The following is a 12570-nucleotide window of genomic DNA, read 5'->3' as shown; positions in this document are numbered from 1 at the left end:
AATCAAGCATCTGCACAAGACACAGTTACTTGATGGGTCAATTAAGTTATTTTACAAATTTTGATTCAGCTTTTCTGAGTCCTTTAAATATGATTTTACAAACTCATTTTCATATTTCTCTTTATTTTTCTCTTAAAATGTCTGTCAAAATTTCTGAGTAACAGAAATTGTATCTCTCTTCCACATTTTAGAAGTGCATCTTTGTCCTTCATTAGTGGCCACTGCCATATGTTTGTTATTGTCCTCTGCTCTCTGATAATTAAGTTTATAAATACAATTGGGTGGCCCATTATATGCCATGTTATGTGTTAAACAGAAGTAATGTTATGGATGATCAAGTTATTCCAGAGAAGGAATGTTCACTGAATCTACTTGGAAAAAAAATTCATCACTCATGGGTGCCCAATACATTAAATATGTAAGTTATCTAAATAGATGGTCTAAATTCCTAGAAAAATTTTAGAATGCCCTATGAGGTTTTAAAAGACTAGATTCCTCTAGAACCAGAGACTTGCTCAGTGGAACAGTGCGAGGTCCTGAGTTTGATCCCCGATGCCCCCCAAAAAATCTGACTAAATAAACAATATTTTTTAGAGACTGGATTACTCAAGTTCTGCTTTAGAAATAGGGAATCAAACTTTTTTTGCAGTGGGTATTAGCAAGAATATTATGGATAATAAACCCAAGTCATTACAATAGCACCAAGTAAAAGCCATTGCTCTAATATCTTCTAAAATCTGTACATTCATTAGGCTTACCATGACAAATACACAGAAAAAACACAAATAATTAAACAAACACCATCATAATGGTGGGATTTTAGCATAATTATGCAACTCATGACTTCAAATCTTTAATTAACATTATGTCCTATAGGACCTCAAGAAAATTAAATAAAGGATACTTACTATATTATATTACATTTATATAGTATATTTACTATACCTACCATGCAACAAACTGACCCCTTGAAAATTCCTGTTTCTACCTATGTTTCCAAGAAGGTTGTATTTGGAAATAGGATTTTTAAGGAGGTGATTAAATTTAAATGAGATTATGAAAGTGACATCCTAATCCAGCAGAAATAGTATCCTAATAATAGTGAAGGAGACAATATAGGACTCTCTGTTCATGCAAATATAGATCCATGTGAGGACACAGTCAAAGTGCCCATCTGCATGCCAGGAAGAAGGACCTCGCAGAAACCAACTCTGTTGGCACCTTGATATTAGGCTTCAGTCTCTACAACCATGATTAAGTGGCTTTCTGTTGTGTAAACCAGCAAATTGTTAGTGTCTTGTTTTGGGAGCCTGAGGACAATACAGTAAAACAATATTATAAGGCTACTTTCTCCTGTTCTTGGTAATGGAAAGAAACCATACTTGGTGTAAAGTATGGGTCATGTATCTTGAATAGAGTGAATTAGAATGAATAACCCATTACCATCACAGTTGACAAGCATAAACAAGGAGAGATTGGAGATGTGTAAATTGAGAAGTCCTCACATAGAACAGACTGTTCCAGGACTACCATTTAAATATTGATCTAGCTTCAGTGATTATTTCAACGTTAATTGCTTAAAAAGCACTGATAGCAGTCGCTTTACTAACTTTGGAAATGCCTAGTAACAGAAGAGAAATGTGAATTGTACCCATGGTCAAATCGATGGCATAAAGGCAGAGAAGTACAGCTCTATATAATTAGAGAAAGATAATCAGCCGACTTTAAGGCGATTAATAGATCAGGCATTTGTTTTCAAATAAAAAAAATCATCCTTTAATTAAATCATTAACTAGAGGGAGTAGCACAATTTACTGTGTAATATTTTAGGACTTGTATATTTCTTGTGCTTCTAAGAATTTTCTTTCCAATGCAGAATTATAGAAATAGTTTGTCCTGTATCGTGGCAGAGGGGGAGATATAATTATCATTTACAAAGCACCTCATATCATGCTAACTACTAGCCAAATAAAATACTAAAAGTTATTGTAGATCACTTACTGACATTAATCAGTAAGAAAAATGTAAAATTACCAATAATCTTTTAAAAGAATAATGAAGCAAATACAAATATAATTGGAAAATTTGGAATTCTGAATCCGTTGCCGTATTATCAATATGCTCATTGATCATTCTAATTCATTTTACCATAGTTCCATTTGGTTTAATATGAGGGTCAAGAAAATCACTTCTGGCTGCTGAATACAGTGGCTATCCCTAAGTTGACAGCAGTAGCACCACATCAACAAATATCTTACTATGAAATACATCGGATGATATATGACATAATGCTAATATAGGCACTTGCCTGGCTCAATGAATACGGTCTGCCTTGTGTCAAGACTCAAATCCTGGCATACAGTTGTTTCTCAATAAGTTGTTATTCAATAAATAAACACATAATTAACTTTCTAGAAAGCAGCATATAGTCCATTGTTCATAAATAAACAGGAAGCAAAAACGGGAGGAAATTTATGCACCAACATTTTACCCTGTTTGGTGGTGACTGGAGTGGAAAAAGAGTCGATTCTCAAACACAAAGAATATAAATCCAAGAAGTCGAAGACAGACAAAGGGCCCGGCAGGCAAGTGAGAACTTTGGCCAGGTTGTCTATGGAAAGCTGAGATGGTCAAGGGCTGTAAATTCAGCAAACAGAAGGGAAGAAAAATGAAAAAGAAAAACAACAACAAAAAGATACTCCACCCAAAGAAAGCGTACTCAAAAGATTTGCTGTAACTTTGCCTGAGTTTTCCATTAGGGTGGAGGTGATAAGTGGATGCTGATCAGGGCTGTCTCACTTCAATTACTCTTTCATTTTTAAGGAATGGAATAGAAATGGCAATTAATCCTTTACTGAGCCAAGTGTTTATATCACGTTCCTAAGTGTAAAAACTGTAATGTAAAATAACTGAAATATAATAGGGCTGTGGCAGCCACAGCAGTGGCTGAGCACAGAGAATGAACCAGCAGTGGAAGAAAAGTACGGCCAGCTAGCTGACTGCTGTTGAAGAAGTTGCTTTGTCTTTGTGGAGGGCACCTGCGGGATCTGCAACGGAAATGATGGCTGGCTGTGGTGAAATCGATCAATCCATAAACACGCTTCCTACGAACAGGAACGCAAACGAGCCCCGTTCTAACGCCACATCTTCTGCGGCCATTCCTGAACGTGTCGTTTGTCGGCAAATGTGTTCACCAGTCAGTCTGCCCTGTAAGAGTGTTTTCTGCTCTCTGTGTGTAAAGAGAGCCTCATGGCTTGGGAAGCGATGTGCCTATCACCGATAAGAAATTCCTGAGGATTTCCTGCAAAAGCCAATCTTGTCGCCAAAAGAACTCAAGGCAGAAAGCAGAGGGAATGGCCAATTCGAGCGGTAGTGTGAAGGCAGAAATGGGTGGTGGCAGTAGGAGGAGCGCAGTAGTACAGAGCTGAAACATGCCTTTGCCAAAGGGAAGAAGAACACTGAAATGCTAATTGCTGGGTTTCTGTATGCTGCTGATCTTGAAATTACGGTTCGATATAGGAGAAATGAACATGGGCACTGCAGGAAGATTAAGCGAGATATAAAAGATGTACCAAAAAAGGGAGTAGCTGGGCTTAGGCTGGACTGTGAAGCAAATTTTGCAAACCTAGCGAGCGAGAGCTCTGCCGTCAGCAAGGACATGTCAATACAGAGCGGAGTGTCTGTCCAGCCTCCAGGGTCATCTTCTGTGAGGCCCCTGACATAAATGCTTGGGCAGTTGACCCGCCCTGCCACACCATCCCTGATGCAGGCACTTCTCTGGAAAACTCTTTTACAACTCAGTGGAAACAGCATAAATGATGGGAGTCACAGGGGAGAAGGAGAAGAAGACCATGAATTGCCATCTTCAGGTAGGGCGCCAGACACCTCCATTAAAAAACAACAACAACAACAACAACAACAACAACAACAACGAATCAGATGCCAGTAATGATAGTGAGGATGTATCTGCAGTTATTGCACAGAATTCATTGACCCACAAGAAACTACTGGTGCCAAATGCAAACCAGACAGTAGCTGATTGATCAGGAACTGACTTGTCAGCAAGAGGGATGGAATAGTGAGTGTCAGATCCAGAAGACCTGATGGACACTTCACAGTAACAAAAGTATAAGCAGATGTCTTCAGCTCGGTGCCCAAGGTTGGATGCTTCCCTGTACATTTCTGCCCACATAACATTATACTCATGCCTAGTAGTTCACTTTGGGAGATGCATGAGAATGGGTCTAGGAAGGATAGAACTGAAAAACTAAATCTCTCTGTTGGGAAATAATTATTTAATATAAGGAACTTGGGTGTTAATAGTTAAGACCTGTTTAGTAATAATCCAGTCTTCTTCACATCTGCTTTCCTTATAGTTTTTAAAAAATATTTTTGCCGGTGGCACATGCCTGTAATCCCAGCACTTGGGAGGCTGCTGCAGGAGAATCTCTGTGAGTCCAAGACCAGCCTGGGCTACATACTGAATTTCAGGTCAGTGGCAACTACATAGTGAAACCCTGTCTCAAAAAACAAACAAACAAAAAAACAAACACCCCCAAACAGACAAATAAATAAATAATTTAAAAAATTAGTTCTTTTGGCCAGTGTGTGTAGATTATCTGTGCATTAATGGTCCTCAGATGACTAGCATTGTTATTCCCCTGCATGGATTGGTATAAAAGTATTAATAAAATTTGGCACCTGTGCGTTATTGGTATCATTATGAGCAGGAAGCTTAACATAATGTGGAGATAGACGTCAATTTGGTTTAACAAATAGATGAGTAGCATCATTTCATAGTAAAGTTATTGAAATGGAACTGTAAGAAAAACAGCTAATGACTTTGGATTCAGAATCCTTGTGACACATTTCATGGTGTTCCTTCCCATAAGCATTGCTTTCTAGCCCTTGTAGTCTGAAGTTTCTCTTGTCTTTATTTTTCTCTTTGATTAAAAAATGTATAATTTAATAAATAATAGAGTTTATCAAAAATACCTCTCTGGTTTGAGTCTGAAAGAGGGATGGAAGTATTCTGATACTTGTGATCAAAGGTCATTTAAAAGGTCCAGGAATGAATTGCTAGTGAACTTAGTCACCTACTCAGTGTGGTTTCTTCATAGAGAATTCTTAAACAGTATCTGCAGTGTATGTGGAATAAATATGAAAATGAACCAGAAAAAAAGAAATATAATAATACTCAAGAGTAATAAAGCAGCTCAGAAAAAACTAATAAAGTAACAAAATTAATATAAATTATTTGTAAAAGTAAACTTACTATCCAAGATACATGTTCAGCAGTAGTATGATAAATACACCAACATGTCTTTTATGTTCATTTAAATAACATACTCACGTGACTGCAAAAGAATGATAGACAAAAATAAGGATACTGGCTACATGTGGAGGAAATATATATATATATGTATATATGAAAATAGATGTCTTGGAAAAGAGTCGATTTTCTTAATTGCCTAGTATCTAGCACATACCTCTGCATATGGCAAGATCTGCCTGCCAGAGGAGGAATCACTTGATGTAGCTGGCAAAACCTGCTAACCAACCCCTTGACCTGCTACCCATATTTGTGTACAGAAGTACATTACTTAAGTCTATTTTTAAAAATATGTGCGGAAAAGAGTGTAAGAGGTGAGAAAAACATTACAAATCACAGTAAGAACATAAAAGACAGTGAAGCTGCACAAATAAAATTTGCTAATTTCCATAGAAAGCAGGCTTCTTTAAATTTTGTTCAAAGCAATTAAAATGTTTCACTGTTGAAGCTCAAAATAAAGTATTTGCATAATATGCAAAAAGTATAAATTTAGAAGGATGCAGTCCATATATATGAAGCAGGATGTCATAATTATATTTATGTTTTGAATGCACACTCCTTCTAAGAAATAATCATATGGAAGTTTGTGCCTTTGGCTGTTTTCCTGACTCTTAGAACCTCATTTCTATCTCTGATTGCTACAAACCAACTGAAAAGCATCAACTGTTCTTATTTTTTAGCAGTCTATTGCTTTTGTAGCTCCCAGGAATTGATTTGATATTTTGTTTTCTCTTTCCTTTCTTTCTTTCTTTCTTTCTTTCTTTCTTTCTTTCTTTCTTTCTTTCTTTCTTTCGTTCTTTCACGTAGATATGTTTGTAGTTTTCATAGACTCATGCACGATTAATTTGTATAGGATTAAGCAAATTGATGTTTCTAAATAGATTAAGGTTGCATTGCCATGGATTTGTTAGGCTTCCTGTTGGCTTCTTTTGCCTAAAGGCTATCTGTATAAAAGCATCCTCACTTAGAGGTGACAGAAACACTTTCACTTTACATCATGTCATTGAAGTCCCAGAGCCTGATGCAATTCTTCAAATACACTGAAGCTTTGAGAATTATTAAACCACTTCATTAGAAATTTAGCTTAATCTAATTTAGAATTTAAATCACATTTCCATAATACCCTATTTTTTGGATTTGTGTTTTATTGTAGGTGTTTGAAAAGATTAATAGTCAGATTTCATCCACAGGAAATACATTTCCCTAGATATTTCTTACAAGCTTGTAAAAAAAATATATGAAATGCCAGCTGAATTTTAAGGTATTTTGAAGAAAGAAACACTGAATATTCTCATTCAAAAGGAATATGTTACTAATACATGAAGTAAAAAAATAGTTTGGCTACAGAACCTAGGAATATATTTTTCCACAATTTGAGGGTATTGAGGAAATTGAATAGCTAGTTCATAAACTGAGTTTTGGTTGATGTACTTATATTTCAAAGTATGACTTTTCCTGTTTTTTGGAAAATGCCGTAATGCCATTTTATAAACTGAATTTCAATTCAGGAGTTAAGCTTATTAAAGCCTAGATCACGATTCGAAAGAGTTTAAGACAATATAAAACTTCACAAGGAAAACAGCAAAAAATGAGATGACAATATCCTATGTCCTACTTTATCTTGTTTCTTTGTGTCTGTTACCTCACTCAGATATTTAAATCACCTCCAGTACTTTTTTAAATTGCAAAAATCTCATGTTTTACTGTGATGAGGCCATATGGAGTTTATCTCATTATAACTCATCCCTAACCACAGTTTTGAGAACAACAGGAGACCTACAAATTTTCTATATCATCAAAGGCAAGCCCATTTTACCTCTGAGACCTTAGAATACATGATGTTGCCCAAAAGAAAAATAAAAGTTAATGGCTAATTTTACTGTGAAACTGTTTATTTATTGGTCTATTTCACTTAACCTAGAAGGTCATCAATACATACCTCTGTGCCCTACAATAGAATATATAAGGTGGTGAATTTTGCTTAACACTTTCTAATATTATTATTTGCAATAATACATTTTATGATATTCCCTCAAATTTTGCCAAATAAAATATGGCAAAACAGTAAGATAGGTCTTCCCTGACATATAATAATAGTCACTCAGTGAAGCAATTTCTATTTTAATAAATATGAAATTAATAATTGATGCACACTGGGAAAATATTATAAAATATAGGAATAATAGGAATGAATAAACTAAGCATTAAATTATATATTGAATTTACTATCTTCAATAAGGTTACTCTGTATGTATTGCATTCTTTATTTCTTATCTCTGTCTTCTCCCTGATTTTCTTCCGAACATCCTGTGCCAGTTAACCTTGATTATCAACTTGACTGGCTATAGAAAATGCAGGAGATTAGTAAAAGGCAGTTAGCAATTCAAGTTCAGGGGCAGTTCACTTCTCTGTCTCAAGTCTGTTTCCTTTAAGAGTAAGGTCTGTAAATTAATAAATTGTCATTTCCAGATGTAAATTTGTGTCGCTAAGAGTAATATAAATTAATTTACTGATTTTAAAGCTTTATTGACAGCATGATATGAGTAATTTACAAAAGTTCCTGTTCACATATTCTTTCATCAATATTTTCAGCATAGCCCCCAATTTTTTGTATATTTCATTTTAAATCTAATCATCTCACTTTGCTTTGAACAAATAAAGCCACATGCCATTATTGCCTCTCTTTACTCAAAGTAGATGTAAATAGATAAAGGTTTTACAGTCAATAATTTTACTGTTATAATGTGTACACAATTAGTGGAAGCATCTTCATGTAGCAATATTTAAGGAATTGAAAAGACATATTTTTAGATTTTCATAGTTAAAGAAAGAGATAATAATTTTTAGAGAACCTACCATCCACTTCCCAATTTCAGAACACACCAAATGGCACATAATGGAGATCAAAATATCAGATACATGTTTGTTGAAATCTGTACTGGACTTTTTGCCTAAGGATTCTAGAAATAAGAGTGATGATAATGAAGGATTGCTAATTGGAATCCAGACTGTTCATACAGACCTGAGGATAGACCGCATGGGGCACTTCCTCTTTTGTAAGGCCATGAGTCCCTCTGTGAAAGACAGAGTTTATTTATATGGATAGGAGGCCAGTCTGACGAATAAGGATCCAAACAGCTTAGGTCATAGATAGGCACTTCCCTTGCCCCAACTTATTTAATAGACAGGTTGTGGCTCCAGGTATGGGAGACAAAGGATGAAGGAAGAGAGGTGAAGACATTCTAATACGATCCCTAAAGTGCAGTAAATGTTTCTATCTCCTGAACAAATATGACCAACGGGTTTCCACACATTTCCAGTGTTCATGTATGAGAAGACTCAAAGACAAATACTTGAACTTCCCAAGGGCTAAAACAAGAACGTATTTCTTTTCAATTTGAATACTGAATATTTTAAATATTTTCCTCCACAAAACAAGAAAGTGCTTACATTTCCGTGTTTCGGTGAAAATGAAATAATCTCATTATCAAACAACAAGCATGTAGGCTTTACCCAGGAAATGACAATTATTTTGAAGCAATACGGCCTTGGGATTAAAGGCAATGGACAGAAGCAGATTTTTTTTTATTTTTTATTTTTTATTTTTTGTACCAGGGATCGAACTTGGGACCATATGCTTGCAGGGCAAGCGTCAGAACCACTGAGCTAAATCCCCAGGCCCAGAAGCAGATTTTTAACTACTGATTTTCTCTTTTCTAGCCAATGGTTCATCTGCCAATGAAAGGGTTTTCTTTTGAGTTTCAAGAAACTGATAAAAGATTTTTTTTAAAAAAAATTAAAGCCATTAATACTGGAGTATGATATAATTAAATAGAAGTAAGGTTTTATGAGAAAAAATTTACACTTAGAAGTCTATAGAGTCAGGTATCATTTGTTTCTTCCTCAGCAAACATTCTCATATATTCTAACACCAGCTATGCCCAGACCCTGTTCTGCGTATGTGAGGTGAATCAGGAAAATAAACAAAATATTGGAGCATTGAAGCAACTCATATGTCAATGAGATAGCACTGTCAGCTGTTGTAAATACTAATGAAAATAGAGATCTTACTGCATTATTCGTATAGTCAAGACACAACTACTCTATATAAACAGTTTATTTTCCTTTCTTCAGATACCAAGAGACCAAACGCATACACACACACACACACACACACACACACATACACACAGTATCTAAAGAGCAAGGTAAAAATAAAATAAAAGCAAGATCTTCCTTATTTTCTTTTGGTAAGAAATAGTTTTTCAAAAAACTATGAGAGCTTATAGGCCTGGCTATGACTCAAGTTGAGAAAATAGATGTTGTACTTGAATTCAACAGGGTAATAGAAATGAGAGGCCTACTTCACCTAAAGAAGTAAACTTTGGAGAGCTGAAATGGGACCAATGTAGAGAAAAATCAGCATGGTATCCACAACAAAAGGATATAGCTTCAGAAAATAAGAGGTATCAAAATAGCAACAATATAGCCTCAATTTTAACTAGGTTGTTACAATCTGCAGATATTTTGTTTGTATTTCTTATCTTGTAATTTTCCTGTGTTAACAAATTTGTAATTCTAAGGTAATAGCTTGTAGTTGTGTTCTGACTTACATTATATATTTCTCCTAACATTGCACCTTTTCTTTTTCTCATTGAGTTCATTGGTACATTTTAGGTATACAGTACAGTTAAATTCATCATTGAGATCTTGTACCTTTACATGACAGGTCTTGGTTCTCATTTTTCCCCCTTGTCCCTGCCCTCCTTTCATCCCCTCCTCCCTTTCCTATTTACAAATACTTTCTTTCCATTTTTTCATTTTCTCATGATTTTTCCCCTTATTGCCTTTCCCCTACCATTCCCACTTCTCCTACACCTTTAGCCTTTTTCTTCCTATTTCACATTGTCAATTATACCATTAGGATCTTATTTACCATTATAGTTTTTCACACTAGAGAAACTATTCGGTATTTATACATGTATGACTTATTTATTTCATTGCACCTTTCTTACTAAATAAATTCTTAAAAATTGCACAAATTTTGTCAATTCAAATGTGTTTTATTTTTGTTTTTAGTTAGTTATTCCTAAAATAACTAGCTAAGAAAATATAGAGATTTTATAATGAAAACTATATCCATTTTCACACTTTTTTTTAGTGGTACCAGGGATCAAACTCAGGACCAGGGCTTGTGAGGTAGATGGCAGCACCCCTGAGCTAAATACCCAACACTTACTTTTGCTTCCAGATTTTTGTTCCTTTCATTTCTGGACATTACAAGCATTATTTATTTCTGTCTTTGAAAATGGAAACTTTTTTTAGCCTATTAATGATTTGAAAATAATTGTGTTAATAAGCTATCAAACTCTATGGAAAACAAAACAAAATCAAATAACAGTATGTTTTAATGATGAAAAATACTAAAAGCAGTTATTTAATGAATGAGTTACTGAAATTTATATGAGAAAATTCCAAGAGTACTGGGCAGAAGTAAAAAAAAAAATTATATTAACATCAATAGTTTTAAACTGGGAAGCTCACCTATTCATACCTAAGTTGTTCAAGAACATGAACCATGAGCAGCCAGGTGAATAAATTCGAATGATCATTTTTAGGAATATGGTTCACATGATCCCGAGCCCAGGAATTTGAGTCATTATTGGTTAATGCACTGGTCTCCACTTGTCTGGGAATTTTCCACCACTTTCAGACCTCTGTCATTGGACTGTGATCAATGTCCTGAGAAGACTACATTTCCATTAAATTAGTGCTTTTGCATATGCAGAAGAAATGAAGCCCATCTATGCCACTCTTGGGCTCTACTCTGTGTCTTTTTTATAAGCCAATGTGCATTTCATCGTTGCAATTCTCAGGTTCCCCAAAGTTTCAGGAAGAGTTAGAACTCTGTTACTTATTGGGATGTGTCTAGCAGGAATCAAAACCTAGATTTTAGAGGTAAAGTGAATGGAACAGATCGACTGGTACATTGTTATTATGTATTAGCACTTATGCCAAATAAATCAACTGTAAATATTATTCATTTTACCAATCTATTTTTAGTTTTAACATTTAACTTGAGTCTATTGGATTTTCTAATTTGAATGTAAAATAAGATTCCACTGAATGACAATAGTAACATCAGCTCCAACACTGTCTGAAGTTTAGTGAAACCTGACTGACTGACTTTGGGTGAACTAATCATCACTACCCAGTCACTGCGATCAAGTTACGTTCCAGTTGACATGCTCCATGCCAGATCCTAGGAAGAAATCAAATTTATCAGAACCACAGACACTGAAAAGGAGGAAGGTTGTAAATCCCATAACCTTTCATGGAAATTACTTTTGAAAAAATCTGAACAAGTGGAAAATCTCTCTGGAGAAAGAGAAAATTTAGTCATAAAAATGCCAAAAGGGAATACGAAGTTTTAGTGATATATTATCTAGGATCTCTGACACTTCATTTGATTAAACATTTCCAAAGTTCATATAGAGAATATAGTAGACAAGAAAATCTTCATAAAGTGAAAAATGAGTGGAAAATTTTAATTCTGGACTCATAAATCATGAAAACAGAAAAGATTAAGATTAATTGTAATATTACAATTAAAAGTAAGCTTGATTATTTAGGTAAACTAAATGGACCAGCAGATTTTTCCATCTGCAAGAAAATTAATTATGTAGTTGCTTTGCAAAGTATTGTATGTCAAAATATATTTAATATAGAATAACTGAAGACAATAGAAATAAAATATTAGTGGTACACATATTTTTTTTTTCCTGGTACATTGTTCTGGGCACTATTTTGGACTAGTTGCAATCAAATCAACTAATTCTCTAATCTTTTTTATTACACTCATCAGGAAAGTAGATACCAAGGAGTTAAATATCTTATTAGTAATTTTAAATCCATAGCAGATATTCTACATTAAATACTTATTTCATGCATTATAAAATAAGGAAAATGGTCAAACATTTTAATATTTTTGATATAGTGGAGATAAGTATTATTCTGAGCATTAGGATTTTAAAAAATTGAATTTATTTACTCTTGCAAACCAAATTTAGTGTGTTTAGAAATCACATTTGAAATGATAGAAAATTTATTGTAAATGATTGGTAGGCAGGAACCTCTTTTTTTCAGATTTTAAAAGGTTTTAAAAATAATAATTGCTGTATCTGTTTCAGTAAATGCATAACATATCACATGGACTTTTTTTTTTTTTTTTTTTTTTT

At 34.3% G+C, this 12570-nt stretch overlaps 1 pseudogene; it reads left to right on the top strand.

Moving 5' to 3' along the window:
• Positions 1 to 3058: 3058 nt before the first annotated feature.
• LOC104867715 lies at positions 3059 to 4132 on the top strand (annotated as a pseudogene).
• Positions 4133 to 12570: the final 8438 nt, after the last annotated feature.

The sequence above is a fragment of the Fukomys damarensis genome, unplaced genomic scaffold (genome assembly GCF_012274545.1).
Source record: "Fukomys damarensis isolate Sample0158 unplaced genomic scaffold, DMR_v1.0_HiC HiC_scaffold_6, whole genome shotgun sequence".
NCBI lineage: Eukaryota > Metazoa > Chordata > Mammalia > Rodentia > Bathyergidae > Fukomys > Fukomys damarensis.
Note: the sequence above shows the minus strand (reverse complement) of the source record. Positions and strands in the feature narration are given on the sequence as shown.